We start from the raw sequence: 20262 nt of genomic DNA on the forward strand, positions 1-20262 counted from the left end.
TTTAAATCCTTAATGAAAGTTCGAGTATATTACTTAAAAAATTAACTGTTTGGGCAGCCTGGGTGGCTCAGCGGTTTAGCGCTGCCTTCAGCCTGGGGCCTGATCCTGGAAACCCGGGATCGAGTCCCACATCAGGCTCCCTGCATGGCCTGCCCTCTCTCTCTCTCATTAATAAACAAAATCTTTAAAAAAAAAATGAACTGTTCAATATTTAGGAACACTGGTCACTGAAGTAACAGGAGCCAGGCTGCCATGTGTATACAGTAGAAATAAATTAGGACTCATGGTATAGATACTGTCTTAACCAAACTTCTCTCTTTTCCTTAAAAGAGAACTTAATATTAGATACCATAAAAAGAGAGTTTTTAAAACAAGGCATTTTTTTTCTCCATTAAATTTGTTTCTATTTATGTTCCTCTTCTGAAAGCCAAAGGTTGATGCCTTAGTAGCTTTGAGTGTTAATAAACAACCTCATTCTATTCTTTAAATAACTTAGGAAAAAATGCATTCTAGAAGGAAAGAAAGATACCACTTCCTCAAATGAGGAAAGTTAGTATCTAAATGTTAACATAAATAACATACTTCTGTAAGTGAAAGACTGATATATATGATACATATGCTTTTAAGGCCAAGTAGCCCATTTTAACCTGCCACTTCTCAGATACTAATGAATAAATAATATTTCCAGTCCTTTCTCTCTCAGCCCAAACTTATACACTAAAATAGAATCAATTAAAAAAAAATCAGAGTAATTCTGCTATATGAGAAGCCAGCATGATGTGGCAGAGAGAGTGCGCTGGGCTGTGCATAAAGAGCACAAAATTAAGGTCAATATAATGTTTTATGGACTCAGAGAAATCAGATTCTCTAGGCCCATCTGAATATAATAAAATATTCTTCACTTGCCCATTGTGATTAAGTGTGTTAATGCAAGTGCAACATGCCCAATCTATTCTTCTGGTATTTCTTGCCAAATGGGACACTTCTAGATTAATCTGGTTTTATATTTTTTTTATTTTTTTTATTTTTTTTAATCTGGTTTTAAAATAAGGGATGATGTGGAAACTAATAACGTTATAAAGTGAGGAGTGTTGGGGAAATAGTGTGCAAGAACCAGGACAGAACAGAACAGAAAACTCCTGTACGTGGGGGCGCTCAGAGCTCTAGTGGTGCCTGGAGGAGCTGCTAGAAGATGTGTCAAGATTTACCATTTCAGACCTTAAGTCTAGGTTATGACAAGTCTTCTAAGCACTTAAAACTTAAATGAATATGGAGTGGATAATGAGATTTTTTTTTTCTCTCTAAAATGTAAGTCTGATGAATGATGCCTGAAAAGTACCACCAGTCATTTTTATGAGTGCTCAGCTCAGCAATATAAGGCTTTTTTTTTTTTTTTTTTTTTTTTGTACCTAAAAGAAAGATTTTCTTTGTTTTGGCTTCTCAAGGATGGTCACACATCCCTTGTTGAAAGAAACATCATCTCTATAAATTTAAATAGCTAAGGTAATACAATAAACTTAAATAGCTAAGATATACAGTAGAAATCTACCTAAATAATAAAAAGTAAACTGTGAATGTATTTTAAGGTATAAAACCATGCATTTATGTTAATAACTGTTTATCCTAATTAGATTCTTCATATTATTTGCAAAAACCAAAAGGATTAGTTTTTCTTAAAATACATATATATCTGATAATGAATTGGTTATGGTTTATAAAAAGATAAATGACAGATGGTTATACAATTGTATATAACAGAAATAGCTCTTTTATTTGATGAAAATAAACAAATCTTGTAAAAAATTATAGTCTGGAGGAATTTAGAATTAATAACCATTGTGAGTGACCCTTCAAGAGAAAAGAAAAGGTACATTAGCATTATTGTTTGACTCAAATATTTTTTTTGTTGTTTGCAGGCTCAGAAGTTGCCAAAGATAAACTTCTGACAAGAACTGTAAAGTGCCTTGTTTCTATTCAAAAAAGCATTTAATGATTAAGGTTCTGCCTTTAAAAATAATAATCCTGAGGTAAAAACTATTTCCATGTTTAAAAAGATGCACATTTGCATACCCACGGGCATGTTTTTTCTCATGGAAGATAGTCCTGAAACTATAATATTCAATCCTTGATAACTAAATCCCATGAACACATTATAGATTTGCTTCAAAACTATTTTCATATTCAATTTAAAGATGAGAGTCACCTTGAGTTATTTTTTATAATTTCAGTGTGAAATGGAGGAAAAATCATTTATACAGTGAATAGGAAATGTTCTAAGAAATACATCCAGAGAGCCCTTGAAACCAGCCAGGAGAGTTAGGGTGGCAGAAGTTAGGGTGAGTACGGTTAAAATTGTATCACAATGCTACACAGATTAAGATTTTAGGATTAGAAAAAAAAAATGAAATTATGGTCAAAATTACATCTGTAAGCAAAAAACTACTACTGTGATACAAATGAAGGTATCTTCAAATCCAATTTCTTAAATGAAAATTTTCTTCAAAACTTTAAAGACAGCTCCAAGTTTTAAAAAGTAAAAATAAGAAAATCTTCAAAGAATAATGAAAACAATATAAACAACATAAAATATTAAGACTAACAAAACCTCATTTTCACTCCAGACTCAGCAACTGCCTACTCAAGACTATTTGAAGGCTCAGTGGGTATCTTTGACTTAACACAGTCAAATCAGTCTTGGGTCTTACCCACAGTCTGCCTCTCCCCATTTTTAGCATGTCAGTAAATGGTACCACCTTCCAAGCCCAAGACTAAATTGACTATTCTGTTCAACAAAGGGTAGGTACCATAAACAAAGCTAATAGACAGATGATGTAATAAGAAGAGACACCGTGTTATGTTCAAAACTGACAGAAGATCCATCTTTAAAATATACAAGAAACACGGCAATAAAAAGCTGACAGTATCCCCAACAGAAAAAAATGAGTTAACATTAACAAGCGGGATTAAGGAGTATGCTTGTCGTGATGGGCACTGGGTGATGAATCACTATACTGTACACCTGAAACTAATACCGTACTGTATGCTAATGATACTGGAGTTAGAAGAAAAACAAAACCCCCCCAAAACAAAATAAAAATATACAAACACTTCTAACATAAAAAAGGCACTAACAAGCTATATGAAGAGATATTCAGACTCATTAGTCATTATGAAATACAAAGGAACACAGCAAGATATCACTTGATTCCTATATACTTTATATCCAGAAATCTGGATAATATGAAGTGTTCGTGAAGATACGGTGATAATTTTTAAAACACAAGAAAAATAAACTCTCACACACTGCTGGCTTGGTAAATGCATTCTAGGGGTAATCTCAAACTTAAATAGAGTAAACCTATGTCCTATGATCTAACTACAATTCCTGTTTTAACTACATATGTGTCAAAGAAAAGCTCACATGGGTTCATAAAGGCATATATGTAAGACAGCTCATTGCAATATTATTTGTGGTAGTGAAGCAGGGTGGGGTTGGGGGATACAAGGTTTGGATGCAATTTAGTGTCCCAGATTCAGAGCAGCTGGGCAAATAAACTAGATGCCCAACATATAGTGCAATGAAAAACTTAAAAAGAATAGATGTATATATGGCAACACAGAAAGATTTTAAAAAGATGCCGAGTAAAAAGGCAATCAGAAAAGACATGGAGGAAATGCAACTGCTAAGCAAAACAAGCTGGTCTGAAAAACAACACATTGTATGGTTCCAATTATATGACACTTGGGAAAAGGCACAACTATAGCAACAGTAAACAATGAGTGCACTGTTCCCAAGGGTGTGAGGGAAAGGTAGGGGTCAGTGAAAAGAGGAAGCCCAGGGGACTGTTAGGATGGTGATCTTGTGATGCATGATACTCTAATGGCAGATACAGGACAGTATAGGTTTGTGAAAACCTACAGAACTCTACCAAGAACACAAAGAATGAACTTTACTGCATGTAATTTTAAAGAACCATTTAGGAGGTTCAGGGGGTCTTGGGGGGAAAATGCAGACTGTGACGGGGAAACTACTTGCACTACAAATGTTCAACCTCAATGAACAGAGTAGGAATAAAGGTGCTGACTTAAGTAGCTTTGGAAATGCATATAAAAGTACAGGCAAAGGAACTATATGTAAGTACTGCCCTCTAGCTGATAAAGTTTCCTACAGAGGTACGAGGTAACAATTCTAATACGGCTCTCTGTGTACACTGAAATCCAATAATTCAGTAAGTGGCAGAGGGTGAGATCCAGGTTTCTCACTGATGGAGTGGAGATTAAAGGCAAGCAAGGCAAATAAACTAGAATGATCCCTGTAGTAATGGATTCCAGTTGGAACTATCAGTAAAAACTCACACTTAATATGGATGCATATAGAAATATGTATAAATATAGGTGTATACACAGGTTAGTACACATACCTATATTTCTTTGCTGAGAGCGCCTAAAAAAATGACACCACAGTAGCAATAAGCACACCTACCATCCAGAACTTGGTTTCTAATATCATTCTCTAACAAAAGGAAACAGAACTCTAAGGAGCACTGGATGATTCTAAGACCTGGGCAGGAAATATACAGGATGAGCCCAGAACATCTTAGAGTAGGAAGAAAACCTTACACATATATACATGTATGGGACGGATGGAGAGACAGACACGCGCGCACACACACACACACACACACAATTTATGGGGCTATGTCAAATGGGCATATGACCAAAGTGAAAGAGTTCTCAATGGCCAAAAGTGAAACAATCTGAACAACCAAATAGAGAAAACAGTATTAGAATACAAATCAGAATATAAAATAGGTATGCATGAGTCTAACCTGAGAAAAATAAATTACTAAATACATTTTTAAATGGGAGAAAAAGAGAGAAACCTCCACACAGAAAAATTCCAAATAAATGATGTAACTACAGCAATGGAGTGGCAGTGTAACTCCCCACTCCTTCAGTGTGGGCTGCACATATTGACTTTCTTCTAGAGTACATACAGAAGTGGTGGGGGGCTTGGGGCAACCTTACAGTGGGGAAAGCTGACGCACACTACTTCTAACCAGGGGATCAAGGAACAAAAACAGTGATAAATCATATTGATTGTATGTACCTTTGATATGTGATAAAAATGGTACTTTAACTGTACATCTTCCTCTCTAAAACACATGAACCCAGTCTAATCATGAAAAAAACATGAGACAAATTCTATCAGAGAGCTATCTTAAAATATACATCTGACAGTACACCTCAAAACTGTCAAGGTCAACAAAAACCAGGAAAGTCTGAAAAAAATGTCACCATCAAGAGAAACTTAAGGAGATATGGCATCTAAATGTAACATGGCATCTTTAATGTGATCCTGGAACAGAAAAAGGATATTAAGTTAAAAGGTAAGGAAAGGATCCATGGACTTTAGTTAATTATAATAAATCAATATTAAGAATAACAAATACACCATACAATAAATTAGTAATAACATGGAGAACTATGTGTGGGGGATAAGATGACATATATGGGAACTCTTTGTACAATCTATTCAATCTAATCTGTAAGTCTTAAATTATTCTTAAAAGTAAGCCTATTATTAAAAATATATAATTATATAGAATTACATACAAATTATATACAATTGTATAAAAACACTCAATTATACAAAGGTAATAAGTAAAAAAAAAAACCTCATTTATGTAAAATGCATACATACACACCCAAATAAAATCATAAATAAGAAAAACAGAAGAGTATATATAACTTACATTATAGACAAAGGAGTAATAACACCACTGACATATAAAGAGGTTCTAACAGTAACTGAAGAAAATGAAGCCAACAACTTCATAGAAAAAGATGGACAGTCCAGAGAAAAAGAATGTGAACAGCTCTTAAAAATATAAAAATATGCTCAATCCCATTGATAACAATAGAAATACAAATTAAAATTATTTTGGAGTATTATTCCCTACCTATTAGATAAAGAGGAAATAGGTAGTCTTATCACTGCACTGTCCAACCCTTGGTGGAGCACTTGAAACATGCTTCATTCAGACTTTGTGCCAGTTATTGCAATTCTAGAGATCTATCCAAAAGACACACTGGCAAAAATACAAAAAGACACATGAAAAAAACTATTCATTGCACTGCATCACATCACTGTAGTCTTGGCTTATAGACAAACTAAAACATCAGTGGAGTATATCAGAGAGGTTAGAAACAGATCCACATGAGCACTGATAACTGATTTTTGACAAGCTGCAAAGGTAATTCAGTGGGGGGAAAGAATGGTCTTTATGACAAATGGTGCCAGAACAACTGGATATCAACATGCAAATGAAGGAATGTCAATCCATACCTCACGTGACATACAAAAAGAAAATCAAAATGGATCATAGTTCTAATGTAAGACCTAAACCTATAAAACTTCTAAGAGAAAACATAAAAGGAAACTCTTGTAACCTTAGGCTAGATAAGATTTCCTAGATAAAACACCAAAAGCAAGATCCATAACATAAAGGATGGATAAAGTGGACATCATCAAAATTTTAAAACTCTGCTCATCAAAAGGGTACACCTCCCTACGGTACTGAGTCTGAGAGGGAAGTATAAACTCATGTTAAGTGTAAAAAAAAAAAAAAATTCTGGCTTTGTCAAGTGAATCTACTTAGTAGCTACAAGCATTCCCTTTAATGCCCTGATTATGGTCTCTAACTATTATTTCTAATTAAGGGGGCCCTTTGGAGAAATTCCAAAACTCAGCTGGGGAATGTACAAGAGGAGCCAGGAACATACTGTAGAAATAGAAAGGAAGAAACTTATCAAAGACTAGTGGGTTTGTGTCAAAAGGATTCATTTGGGAGCCAAATTGAATATGCTCCCCCTGGCCAAATATGGGACACTTTGAATAGCAATAAGGATAATTACCTAGAATGGACTGATTGTACGTATCAAATAGGCTTAACATGAGCTCAAAGAGAAATAACCAATTGGTGTTGAAGAACGTTATGGAATCAGCGGAGTGTAGTGACTGTTGGAGATGCTGGACAATCTGTTCTGAGGTGTGGCCAGCAGCACATGGGAGTGGCCCAGCAACCACTTATACCTGAGACAGACCACTGAACAGCACACATGGCAGGTGATGCTCAAGTCAAATTTAGAAGGACAAACTCAACTCATTGAGCCACCGAGAGTGTCAGCTGTACCCAAGGCAATGTCAGCAGCAGCAAGTACCTGCAGTGAGTTTCCAGCCAGAACTGAGACAGGCATTCTTAGCAGAGACAACAGGTGGTAAAGCAGGACTGGAACATCCAAGTAGCCGATTTCCAAGTGAAAAATTGAGGCCCATTTACTGTTAGAAGCTTCTGTCTCAAGCCTGCATTATTTGTAGGAGAACCTGCATCAAATCTTTGTCTGCAGCCTTCCCTCAGGTTTTAAGGATCTTAAAATCTTACTGGGGACACTGGATTTGATGGAACAGCAACCATGAGTGTGGGAAAGAGCAGCAAGCTGCTGAGCACACTGACCACAGAATGAGATGTATCCTGCAAGATGGCCATATTTTCATTGGCACCCTTAACAAGAATATGAACTATCCTTGTGGACTGTGACAAATTCAGGAAGACCAAGCCAAAGATTGTGAAGCAGCCAGAGTGTGAGGAAATGTGGCTTTGGGGTCTGGTGCTGCTACCTGGGGAAAACATGGTTTCCATGACTGTGAAAGGGCCATCCTCTAAGGATGCTGGCACTGCTCAGGTACCACTTGCTGGAGCTGCAGGAGGCCTTGGGGTTGGCAAGACAGGTGGCAGAGAAGTGCCAGCTGGTGTTCCAATTCCCCAGGCTCCTACTGTATTAGCAGACCCCGTCCAAGGGGTTGGGGGGCATCTCAATAAAAAATGAATGACTGCAGGAAGAGGTACTACAGCAGGTGCTCTAACTGCTGCTCCTGCCAGCAGTGCTGGACTCCCACCTCAATATCCACCAGGTTAGGGGATCCCACCCACTCCTGTGGGCTGAGCAACACCACCTCCAGGCTCCCCCACATGCATGACATTAGAACCCTATGAGCCCACCAGCCAGCCTTTCCATGCTCCAGGGACACCAATAGAGGCATGCCCCCTCTAAGAATGAGACCCCCTTTACCAGGAATTAGAGGTCCACTTCCCCCAGGAATGCATCCACCAAGACCGTAGGATACTGTTGATCCTTCCTAAGTCCCTCTTTCCTCTGCAATGTCTCTTGTCAAACTGTGCAGAATGTTTGTGAGCTTTGGCTCCCTCTTTGCTGCAATGCATAAAGCAACTTAAAAAAAAAGGAATATTAGAGGATCAATTCATTATATTGAAAAATGGTCAATAAAAGGAAAAAGAATTAAGTGTATAGCCTGCCTTCCTTTACAGACTATTCCACAGGATAACCCAGGAGCTGGCTGAGGGAAGCTTCTCTTTAGAGCAGCATTTCAGGCAATCAGTGAAGTAACAGTGGCAGAAGTTTAGTAGTGTTAAGCAACTGCTCATGAGGTCATAGGGGTGCACGATGATTACCAATGGCTATGACATCACAATAAAGAGCAAACAAATGTTGTGATGTAGTATTACCCATTTCAGAAATACCCCCCCTCCCCCGGCCAGTTTTTTTTTTTTTTTTAATGGTCTGATCACAACTCTAGAATTAGCCAAAAATTACAAAAATTCAAAGGAAAAAAAAGGTATTTAATGACATCGTGCCATGCAATGAGCCTGGACTGAAAATTTCAGAGAACAAATGATAAATTTCTTCAAGGAAAATGTTGAGGAGTGAGGGGAATAAAAAGAGGAAGGAGAAGAAAAAGATAAGTGGAGGCAGAGTCAGGTAAGGGGGCCTACTGTTGAACAACAGAAATATCAAACCACTGCAAAGGACAGGTCTTATTTGGGTCCCTGATCATACAACCAACCATAAAACATCTTAAAATAATGAAAGAAATTTAAACACTTTACTTCATCACATTAAGTAATTATTCTTAACTTCTTCTGGGTGTAAAAATGGTACTGTAATTATGGTTTTTAGGAGTCCTTTCTTTTAGAGATAGATACAAAAATATTCTTTTATGGTGGTGATAAAAACAATATACAATTTGCAAGGGCACACAAACAAAAAGATAACTTATAATATATTAGGATGGTTTCTTATGTGACAGAAAGGGAATCCTAGAGGGGAATGGGATTTGAATCAACAAATCCCAATCAAATAGTGAAATAAAATGACCAATGATGACACTGTGCTTATAATTTTTTATTAATTCAGCCCTTTCCACTCGAAGCCCTAAGGAAAGAAACAAAACAAAACAAAAAAAACAAAAAAACAAAAAAACAAAACAAAACCAAAACAAGCTTTCATGCACATGGCCTTAAACATTTTAGTTTTCATGAAAAGCACATGCATTATCATTCCAGTCGCTCATGGAGAGAAACTGAGAGTCTCCAGAAGCCATGGTCAGTAAACGCCACAGTCAGGACCCAAGCCTTCCACACAGAGCCAGAGCCCTAGATAGCACTACGTGTGCATTGAGTAATTTAAAATTTTCAGACCTAACAAAGCATAGGATAATAGATATCACATTGCTTCTTCATATATTTGCTCATTAAATATCTATTCTATAATTAACTATGATATACAATCTCCTTCCAGTTCCCTTTGTAATGATTCTGAATGTTTCCCTTCTTTGAGTATAACTCCTCTCCAAAAGAGCCTTGTTGTAATAACCTTCTATTTTAGATATAAATGCAATTTTTCATATAAAAAGCATTGTAGATAAAAGGAAGAGAGGACAAGATTTGTAGCATTAATTTTTTTTAATGTTGCACATCAACATTTTTATGCTAAGTAGTAAGTTAGAATTTGGTTCATAAAATTGTTTTAAATGAAGTGTGTGTTAAAGATAAGATGAATGTAAAGAATTATGCACTATTTGGCTTTAGAAATGAAATTCTTTATGGGAGCCTACTGGATGGTATGCAGTATTAAGTGTGGCTGCTAATAACTGGTAGCCATTATTTAACACTATTTAAAATCATGTTATGAATGCAGCTTCAATGAATTGGTGCTTAAATAGGGCAGGAATCTTTGCATCTATGAGGTAAGTTCAATGAACAGAATGTAAGGTCTGCAGATGGAGTTGTATCTATGGCCTATCTAGGACTCTATCGTGGAAAACAGCCTCAATTTGTTTTTCTCAGGAACAGCATAATGTATCAATTAAGAGTACAGAGCAGTACATGTGCAAGTAGAATGCTGGACATTATCTCATCTCTGCATCTGGCTAGAGGTACGATCTGCCCATGATGTGCTGCTTCGGTAAGCTTCCATGATATTCTCTCTATATTTGTACTACAGAACTTAGTTTATTTTATTGTGAAATCATGATCATGATTAATGATGATACTATTAGTTCTTTGAGAGGAACTTATTCCTCTTTGGTCCAGCAATTTGTAAATATCTGATACAAATAAGTCTTTAATAATATGTTAGTTGAATGAATATATGAAAAAACTTGTCCAAGTTCTTTTATATTTCCTAAGGCTTACTCTGGCTCTGAGAAATATTTTATAATGTGAAATATGCTCAGAAAAAAATATTAAGCTCTATTCATTGCTTTTCAATTACTATTATCAAAATTTCAAAGAGTGCCCAATTCTTAATAGCCTAGCTTCACTCAGGAGAAAATAAATCCTTCTCCACTGTCCCCTGAGCAGCATTTTTGTACATTAACCTTCCCTGATAAAATAAGACCAATGTTCCATAGTCTGTGCCTTTTACCTTGAGGGCTTCTGGTTAGGAGTGAAATTGGCTTCCTATCATCAGACAATTGGAAAGGCCAACGTGTACGTAATTAATCAATTTTGAGGCTCCTCTATCAACATGACTTTTTCCAAAAAGAAAGACTCTGATTCATTATCATTACTACTTTGGCTATAATAGCATATTCTTTTTCTTTGATAAGAAAACTGATTGTGTCCATTCATTTCTATTTAAAAACATATACACTCTACAAAGGGCGGCAGGGAAGCCTAATTCTCTGTTAAAAAGAATTATGTTTAATGAGTTTATCCTTTTTTTTTTTTTTTTGGAAGAGAGAGAGAGCGCATATGGTTGAGAGAATGTTGCGAAGGAGAGAGAGAATTTCAAGCAGGCTTCACACCACCCAGCATGGAGTCCAACACAGAGCTCAATCTCACAAACCTGAGATCATGACCTGAGCCAAAATCAAGAGCTGGATACTTAACCAACTGAGCCACCCAGGTACCCCAATGAGTTTATCTTTTTAAATTGTTTCTTCTACACTGAATGACATCATACCAAGTACAGGATTCATATAATTCGAAACAGAATCATGGAGTGGAGAAAGCTAAAGGGTCAGTCTAACTTGGATTTGGAATGTGGTTTTACTGTTAAGGAGTGGAATAACCCCTGGAAGTCAATTTATCTTTTTCAGACCCTGTTTGCTCATCTTTAAAATTTGGTCATATTGTCTCTACCTCATAAGGTGTTTTGAGAGCAAAACAGGTCTCAAATTGGAAAGTGCATGGAATCACCTGAGGATTGTTCTCAAAATATACACAACCACAACTCAAAAAACTACCTAGTCTGAATTTCCAATATGTTCTTTCAAAAAGCTGCATATGGATAAATGATGGTATATAGGTAGGTCCACACAAAAGTGTACTAAGCAGTCATAATAAAGGAATGAGGATGGTCTCTATGCTGAATTGCTTCCAAAATATGTGAAAAAAAGGAGATAGAGACAGATATATATATAGAAAGTTAAACTTCACATAAAAAGGGGGTAATAAAAAGATGTGTACATATTTATTTTGGTTTTGCTTTTGCTTTTATTTTTTGCAAGAATCTGGAATATTCTGAAGGAGGGTGGTGGTGGTGAGGGAGATAGGAATAAAAGCAAGACCTCTCCTCACGGTATCTTTTATCAAGCTTTGCCTTTGGGCTATGTAACTATTGTAAAATATTTTAAATAATTAAAAAATGAAGTCTTATAACTTCAAATCAACTGCAACAAATGAGCCTAATAATATATTAAATAGGCAGCATAACCCTAGAAAGAACGAATTTTAATATTTAAAGAGCAATTTTAGATACAGTACTCTGGCTGGAATATAATATAAAGACTGACCTACAAAGAAATCTTAAATTTCACTCAGTAGGTTTACTATTAGTAGTAATGTAGGAATTATAAATCCGAACTAGCTACTGTATATTACAGTATAATACAAGTATAACATTTCAATCTAAGATTTTACAGGGGGGAGGGTGGGTTAAAGAAATAAAAATATAAAAGTTTAAAAACTATATATTAAAACTCAATTAAAGATATCAATGTGAACCCATGATTTATACATACACACACACACTTTTTTTTTTATTATTTCTTAGTTCTAGAAAAAGTCTAATAGCAAGAACTTAGTTCTAGCAAAAGTTTAAAAATCTCAGTTCTCTGAAAAAGTCTAAAAGCAATGCCACCACAGTAGCAATAAGCACATCTATTACACCTGGATCTTTGTTTCTAAATACCATCCCCCACATTGAAGTATTTAGGATAATGTGATGTGATATCTACAATTTACTTTCAAATGGTTACCAAAAGAAAAAAAAAAGTCTATATACATAGATAGAGCACATATGATATTTAAAAAATTACAAATAGTTAGTTGGAATGTTTCATCATACCAGTCTTTCGAATTCTCTGTAAATATGGCTCTTTCCATAATAAAAAAAAAAATTGACTAAGGATAAAAATAAAGCTATGATTTCAGTGCATACTCCTGAGTGAGCCACTCTCTGTGCATAAATAATGCTTGCTGCTGATTACTTTTCCTTCATTCTTTTGGAACCCTCTCTATGGATCCACTGATATTCAGAAAGTAAGCATGGATTCTAACAGAAGGCTATAAAGCAAATGGCAGAAAAGTAGGATTCGGAAAATTCCTAGACTATCCATGGGTGTACCGTACTCTTGCTACTCAGAGTTTCCTCATCCGAGAAATAGAAACAATGAGTGCTCTGCTTAAAAGGACTGCTGGAGAGTCAAGTGAGGTGATGATGACAGGATTTCATACATGTGAAAGCTGCATATCTCTACAAATATTATTAAAATATAATCTTATAACCTTTCAGGTATAGAGGCTATTTTATAACTTATACATGGCTCAAGATATTTCAAAAGGATATTAACAGTCAGTATGTTTTCAACATTGAGACTTATCTACTTGATATCATATAAGTAGTATCTCAGTCTGCTTCAGAAGACAGTATGGGACTGGCACATCTTTAATCTTATTTTCTGTCAAAGTAAGTTTAATCCTCTCAGTCTGTAGCTCATCCTATGTTATACTCTGCTTTGCTAACTTGGTTCTTAACTGATGCATTTTTATAAATTTCACTGTTAAACTATTCCATATGCATCTAAGTCAAATATCATTCTGATCATGACAAAGTTATGGATTAAGTGGACCTTTTAAAAAACAGCTACGGAGGATAGTGGTTTTCAAAAAAAAAAAAAAAAAAAAAAGAGAGAGAGAGAGAAGAAAGAAAAGAAAAAGAAATCTCCCCAGTTGAGCAGAGAGCCAGAACACTGACTTGCCTTCCTCTCAGTTAAGACTGGCTTAGAAGTACTGAGATGCTTTGTGTGTGTATACGCATGCACATGTATGTTATGTGAAGTGTGTATAAGAGGGCAAGGCATCTTACAGTGTTCCTTGGAAAAGCTTCATAATATCCAGGATGAATGGAGCAGTTTAAAAAAGTACCCTCAAATCTGAGCCCTTCTAGCTGAACTTTATTTAGATATGTTTTCCACTTTTTCTCCACTTTCAGTTTTGATCATTTTAGGAACAAACAAGATCATAATGCTCACGAATTCAGGGGAAAAAAAATCTTAATTGGATAAGAAGTAATACCACCCAGCTGGAGCCCTATGAAGCCCTTTATACAGAAATTTTCACTTGTGCCAATCTTCTTTCCAGAGGCTCATTTCATTTCCCTGCTGGTAACACTCAGATCACTTCACAGTTCATTGATACCGCATTGGCAACCTTTTGTTTTCAATCAAAGGGAGATGCTGAAGTAACGCTCAATTGAACTAAGTCTACATGACACAGTGTGCTTGTGTCCTTGCCACAGAGGACTATGGAAGGGGAGCTAAAGGAAACTCTGACACCTAGCATTCAATATTCCATTACATTATCTACAATTGGATTATGATGAATTACGATGACAGAGCTCACACAAACGCTGATGCTGTCTTTTTCATTGTTTCACCCACGCCCAGCACACTTATGGATTGCATCCAGTCTCCAAAATGGATTCTCTGTCACTCATGGGTTGAAAATGAAAGGCCAATGTTCAAATAAGTTTTTAAACAGTTTCCATAGAGATTGAATTTAATATTGCCTCCCTTGTTCCTTTGGAATCACTGAGGGATCACCATAGGCTTTTGCTGATGGGGCATCTTTCTATAAATCTTCCTGACTGAAAGACTCATAAGGTTAAAGAACTTGTACACAGTACGGGTGACTGGCAGGTATCAGGCTGTTATTGCATGCCTTTCCCTCTGTGACTTCATTGTATCCAGGTTGCCTTTAAACCTACCAGCCCTGCCAGCATCATTCTCAAGGGTAAAAATATACCTGCAGCCACTGAAAGCAGTAATCACTCCCCTGAATGAGCTTCCAACCAATTAGGAAGAAAGCTCATGTCAGTAGAGAAATAAGTGGACTAAATTACAGCCTGGGATGCTCAGTTGCCCTGTATTTTACAAGAGGAGGCGATTATGAACACCTGTTAATAGGAATAGTGTATTTAAATCATCTAAAACTTCCTATTTGGATTTGACTAGCATCCGATGAACTAAGTGTGATAATTATTTCATCTTTGATCATAAATAGGAAACTAATTTTTTTAAGGTTTAGAAAATGAGGAAAGTTATAACTTAGTAAATTTTGTTTTAGGGATAGACTCTTTGAGGTCCACAGGAGAAAAAAGATTAAAAAAAAAAAAAGATTTTAAAAAGTGATGAAAATGATCCAGATGAGGGAAGTTCAGAAAGGCATACTTAGAAATTGTGTGTAGAAGTCAGAAAATTTGAGTAGGGCTCTAAGACAGGAACTTAAAAGTTATTTTTTTGCACAAGAAAGCAGTAGTTGTGGTCAGTTTGGAAAACCAATGGAACAATTTTCTTAGGTTGTGTAACACTGAGAAGATGATAGACCAGAAAAAAGGAGATTCATTTTATTTATTTATTTTTTTAATAAACAAAACCAAAGAAAAATATTTATTAAAAATTGGACCAAAAGCACAGAAACCATGAATTGAGTCATGTTTTGTGACAACTGCTGTGACAGAGGAAGTGTTTCTCCAGGAGTAAATGCATGAAATGCTTTCTTAAAAAGAAGGTATCATTTTTTTTAATTTATTTTTTATTGGTGTTCAATTTGCCAACATATAGATCAAACTCATTGATTCCCACTTTGGCCCAGACCAAGGTGCCCATTCAAAAGAGGGGAAGGGCCCACCAGGACTGTGGGGCTAAGGGAAGGCCAGGAAGAGAAGATGGACTTGAAATAGGTTGAAAAGTACTCCACCACCATATAGTGATATGATCAGTGCTCATCAATCTGCAAGCCATCTTACAAAGGCATAGCATGACAGCTGCACTTCTGCTCATCCTGGGAAAGAAAGGTATAATCCTTAACATGCATGTTCTGGTTTTGTTTAGCTTGGAAAATGGCCTCACCAAAATAATTTTATAAGCCATCATTGGTTCCCAGGTGAATCCCCCAAATTTAACTTCTATGAGTGAACAGTGAGAAGGGGTGAGCAATAGATTTCTATCATCCTTCTCATTTTATAATCAACTCGCAATTATCTGATTTCTACCCATATTTTGCCAATAAAACTGTACCTGATCAAATTTCTTCTGAGCTGCCAAACTTGGTATATCTTTTATACTCTCAACACATTAGCTGATCATTCCCTGCCTCTTCAAACCACTTTGGTCTCAGTGATACCACTCTTATAATTCTCCTATTTCTTTTCCTGTAAGGTATTCTATTCTCTAGGGTTCTACCATTGATCTTTTCACTCCACATCTTCTTCCAGGGTATAAGAGTCCGCTCCCAAGTTTTTAATTAGCATGTATGTGTTGATGATTCTCAAGGTATATTACCAGGTCAAGCTATATGTATGTGTGTAGTGTGTGTATAAGTTCAATAGAATCACACACACATACACACATACACAGAAGAATTGCCTAAAAGGAGAAATTCTTTATATATCTGTATTTAAGTACATCTAGTTTCAAAACAGATCCATCTTTTTATGTCCCAGAGTCAACTGGCCAACCTCCTGTCTTCATCTGTTCTTCTCATATTCTCTATTCTGAAGAAAGACAGACCAGCTGCTTAATCCAGAATCCTACTCATTACATCAACTTCTTCCCTCTGTGGTCCTCCAAAGAAGACTTCTGAGCATACATCCCAAGGAACTCATCAGCAAGGTGAAGTTGACTTATTCATCATTTCCTTTTTGGATTTCTAAGAGTTGAAAGGCCTCCATCTCTTCCCTGACCAATATATTCTCCATATTGTTACCAAACTAAACTCTCAAAATCATAATCTAATGTCATTCCCCTGATACAAATGTTTAATACCTGAGAGTAGCCATCAATATAAAGACCATCTATCTGAGAATGCAAACAAGTCCTCCATGCTCTAGATCTTTCTTCCCTCTAGCTGCCATCTCCTATAGCTCCCCAGGATCTAGCAATTTAGAGCTCCCCCGTGCTACCTTCTCTCAGGTTTCCTTGCACAGGATATTCCTTCCACATTACATTTATTCATCTCCCTTTGCCTAGCTTTCTATCAGACATTATCTCCTCTGAGAAACTATCTACACAATCACCAGCAACCCCATCCCCAATCTGAATTAGATGCTTTTTCCATGCCATCCTCACCGGACTCAGTGTTTTGTTTTGTTTTTGTTTTTTAAGGTAACTCATGACCCTGAGATTAAGACTTGAGCTGAGATCAAGAGTCTGAAGCTTAACCAACTGAGTCACCCAGGAGCCCTTCTTGGATTTCTGAATTTTGTGATTTATTCTTCTGGCTTCTCCATCGAGCTATAAGCAGTAGAACAGAAGCCATGTGTTTTATTTCCACATTCTCATTGCCTACCACAGTGTCTATTATATAACAGGTGTTTGAAGAATGTTTGTTGTTGAAATATTCTATGCTGTAAATCAACAAAACAGAACACAATACCTATAAAATAAACTCTTTATGAATGTCTGATTTAACTTCTTAGTTACATAAAATTAGTTTAATTAAACATGGATAAAACCATAAAGGAAATATTTCTATGGCAATCTAAAGAGGACATTAGGGCACTTAGAAAAATGAGAATTATATAGCTCTAGAATTTTGTTGTCTTATTGCTCATTAAAATGTCATGTTTTCATAAATAACACAATAAGAGTTACACTGCTCTAAATAGGACAGATTTTGGTTTATAATTTTAAAATGTCATATAGTAGAAGAAGTGAAAGTGCACAGATGAGGAGAGAGGAGAAGGAGAGAATGGGCAGAGAAACATTTTCCCTAGGAAGCTGGGCAAGGCCTCATAGCATCAATTTTCTTTCAAAGAAACACTGTGTCTGACCTTGGGCAAATCACTTTATCTTCAAGTCCCTGGAACTGCTCATCCATAAAATGGTTTTTAAGATTTTATACCATTTGCACTAATATTTAAAGGTTCTATGCTACTATATAGTTTTGTTTTGTTTTTTAAATAGGTTCCACACCCAGCACGGAGCCCAAAATGAGCCTTGAACTCATGACCTTGAGATCAAGACCTGAGCTGAGATTAAGAGTTGGACACTAGACTGAGCCCCTACTATATAGTTTATATTCTAGAATCCTTTCCCTGGTGCTATCACTGATAAGACAGTCCTGGACACACGTACATGTGAGCAGACACACCAACACCCTCAGTTCTCAGCAGAAACCACCATGCATACCAAATTTACATCATGGTTATCCAGTTTCTATCAGTCTTAACATGTTCCTATCATATTCATTACCAGCACTGCAAAAGCCTAATTTATAAAATGTGAGAAATTTAAGCAGCAAATAATTGTTCTAGGGAGAGAGAAAACAAGCAGTAGTCATGGGGAAGAAATATTTACAACACATTTAGAAGTTTGCTCAGGTGAGATAAAAAGTGATGAAAGTCTGCTCTGTAACACCATTCCCCTGCATCAGATACTGGAATCCTGACTAGGAATCACTGAACAAGGTTTAGGATAATGTAAAAGGCACGCCTTATTAACTCTTGGACATCTCATTTCTTGGTCATAAATCCTATTAACTTGTATTACCAACTGCCATAAAACTTGCAGATAAAAGATAATTTATGCTCAGTGTACAGAAGCTAATGTTTCTGTACTCCTGAGAATCACAGGACCAGAAAATGAGAAAGTATGTATGAGAAACCTGGAACCTCCCACACTCTGCATGGCAGGCATGATAAACATGGCTGGGAGCGCCGAACTGTCTTCAGAAGGAATATAGCCTAACTAGTAATTGATATCAGTGGTGTTTCGTGTAGGAAATGTCTCTCACTGGTTTCATAAAATCTCCTGCTCATAAAAGGTCATAAAGTCTTATTAAGAAGACATTTTTGGAAGTAAAAGAGAAATGCTTACTTTTAAGGGAGGAGCTATTATGCATTCTATATTTAATCTTCTATTTAAAAATGGCAGATTGAACATTCCTTCAAAGTAAATGCTACCTACTGAGGCTTTCACTCATGACATTCTGACCCACAGTAAGTGAAATATGCCAAAACACAATATAAAAGACATTATATATTCCAAACATTTTTTCCATATTTACATGGATTTGGAGCTACACTATTATCTCCTTATTTTAAAATTCTATATGTAATAACCAAAATAAGTCACAGAAAGGTGACTGAAAAAAGAATGTAGAAGAAAGACTTCAGTTTGGAACAATCTCTGTATCTTTAAGGGAATGGCTCCTGGACATGCAGGTCAGCCCCTACTGACCAAAATGACTCTAATAAATAAGGATACTTCTTTATGTGATAGTCTCAAGAGAGTCTCACATGTAGACTATCCCAGAAATGCTAAGATAATTTGGGAGTTTGGGTAGCTTTTTTATAAAGATCAGAAAAATCACAGTTTAATCCTATGATCTAGAGCCAGCATAGCCACTTACTAGACACAGAAGAGTTCTCTTAGCAAAGCACAGCATCAAAACATTTTACCTGTCAAAACAACAGCTCCCATAACATGTCTCATCTTCCTGCTATTATCTTTGTGTTCAGACAATCTATAATTATAGAACCAATTCTAGAAAATGCTGTTCTCAAAAATAATACTCATAATAATTAACAGTTACATTGAATTTTACCACTTTTGAAGTATTTTAGCAAAGCTCAAAGGTAATCTCATTCAATCTTCTTAAAAGATAAAAGTTCTTGTTTTATGAAGATTTTTTTATACTTGAGGAAATTCAGAGTGATTTTTGTTTAATTTAGAGGAACAACAAGGTGGGGTATACCCTCAAAGTATACTCCAAATTCATCTTTGAAAATAATGTTGTAGGGCAGCCTGGGTGGTTCAGCAGTTTAGCGCCGCCTTCAGCCCAGGGCATGATCCTGGAGACCCGGGATCGAGTCCCACGTCAGGCTCTCTGCATGGAGCCTGCTTCTCCCTCTGCCTCTCTCTCTCATTCTCTCTCTCTCTGTGTCTCTCATGAATAAATAAATAAAATTTAAAAAAAAGAAAATAATGTTGTAGAGAGTAACTACACATACACACAATCCCAAACATACATCAACTGACCACTCAGTAGAACACTGTTTATGGATAACTACCAGCCCAAACTATAACTTGTCTTAAGAGTTTGCTATTTTCAGGTTAATCCGCTGACCCCAAGAAGAAGGAAATGTAGTTCAGTGCAAAGTGTTGAGCCAAAACACTTCATTAAATGAATGTCCTGCTTTCCTCACAGTGTCATTACGAGGCTCGAATGAGATCCTTCTTGTAAAAGTTCCAAAATTATCTTCCTTTTTGAGTCAACAGCTATTTGTTGACTTTCAATTAAAAAATACATTAATAAAATTTTAAACCATTCTTGATTTGGCACTGAGGCATACCAGATCGATTCTCCTGGGCCCTAGTTTCACAATATTTGA

General features: G+C 36.2%; 1 protein-coding gene and 1 pseudogene across 9 annotated transcripts in view; one reads left to right on the plus strand and one right to left on the minus strand.

Annotated features, from left to right (window-relative positions):
* TPK1 (thiamin pyrophosphokinase 1) overlaps positions 1–20262 on the minus strand; it is a 325666-nt gene that overhangs the window by 107070 nt on the left and 198334 nt on the right. The window lies entirely within an intron of this gene.
* On the plus strand, positions 7057–17328 carry LOC140605302 (small nuclear ribonucleoprotein-associated protein N pseudogene; annotated as a pseudogene).

The sequence above is a fragment of the Canis lupus genome, chromosome 15 (assembly GCF_048164855.1).
Source record: "Canis lupus baileyi chromosome 15, mCanLup2.hap1, whole genome shotgun sequence".
NCBI lineage: Eukaryota > Metazoa > Chordata > Mammalia > Carnivora > Canidae > Canis > Canis lupus.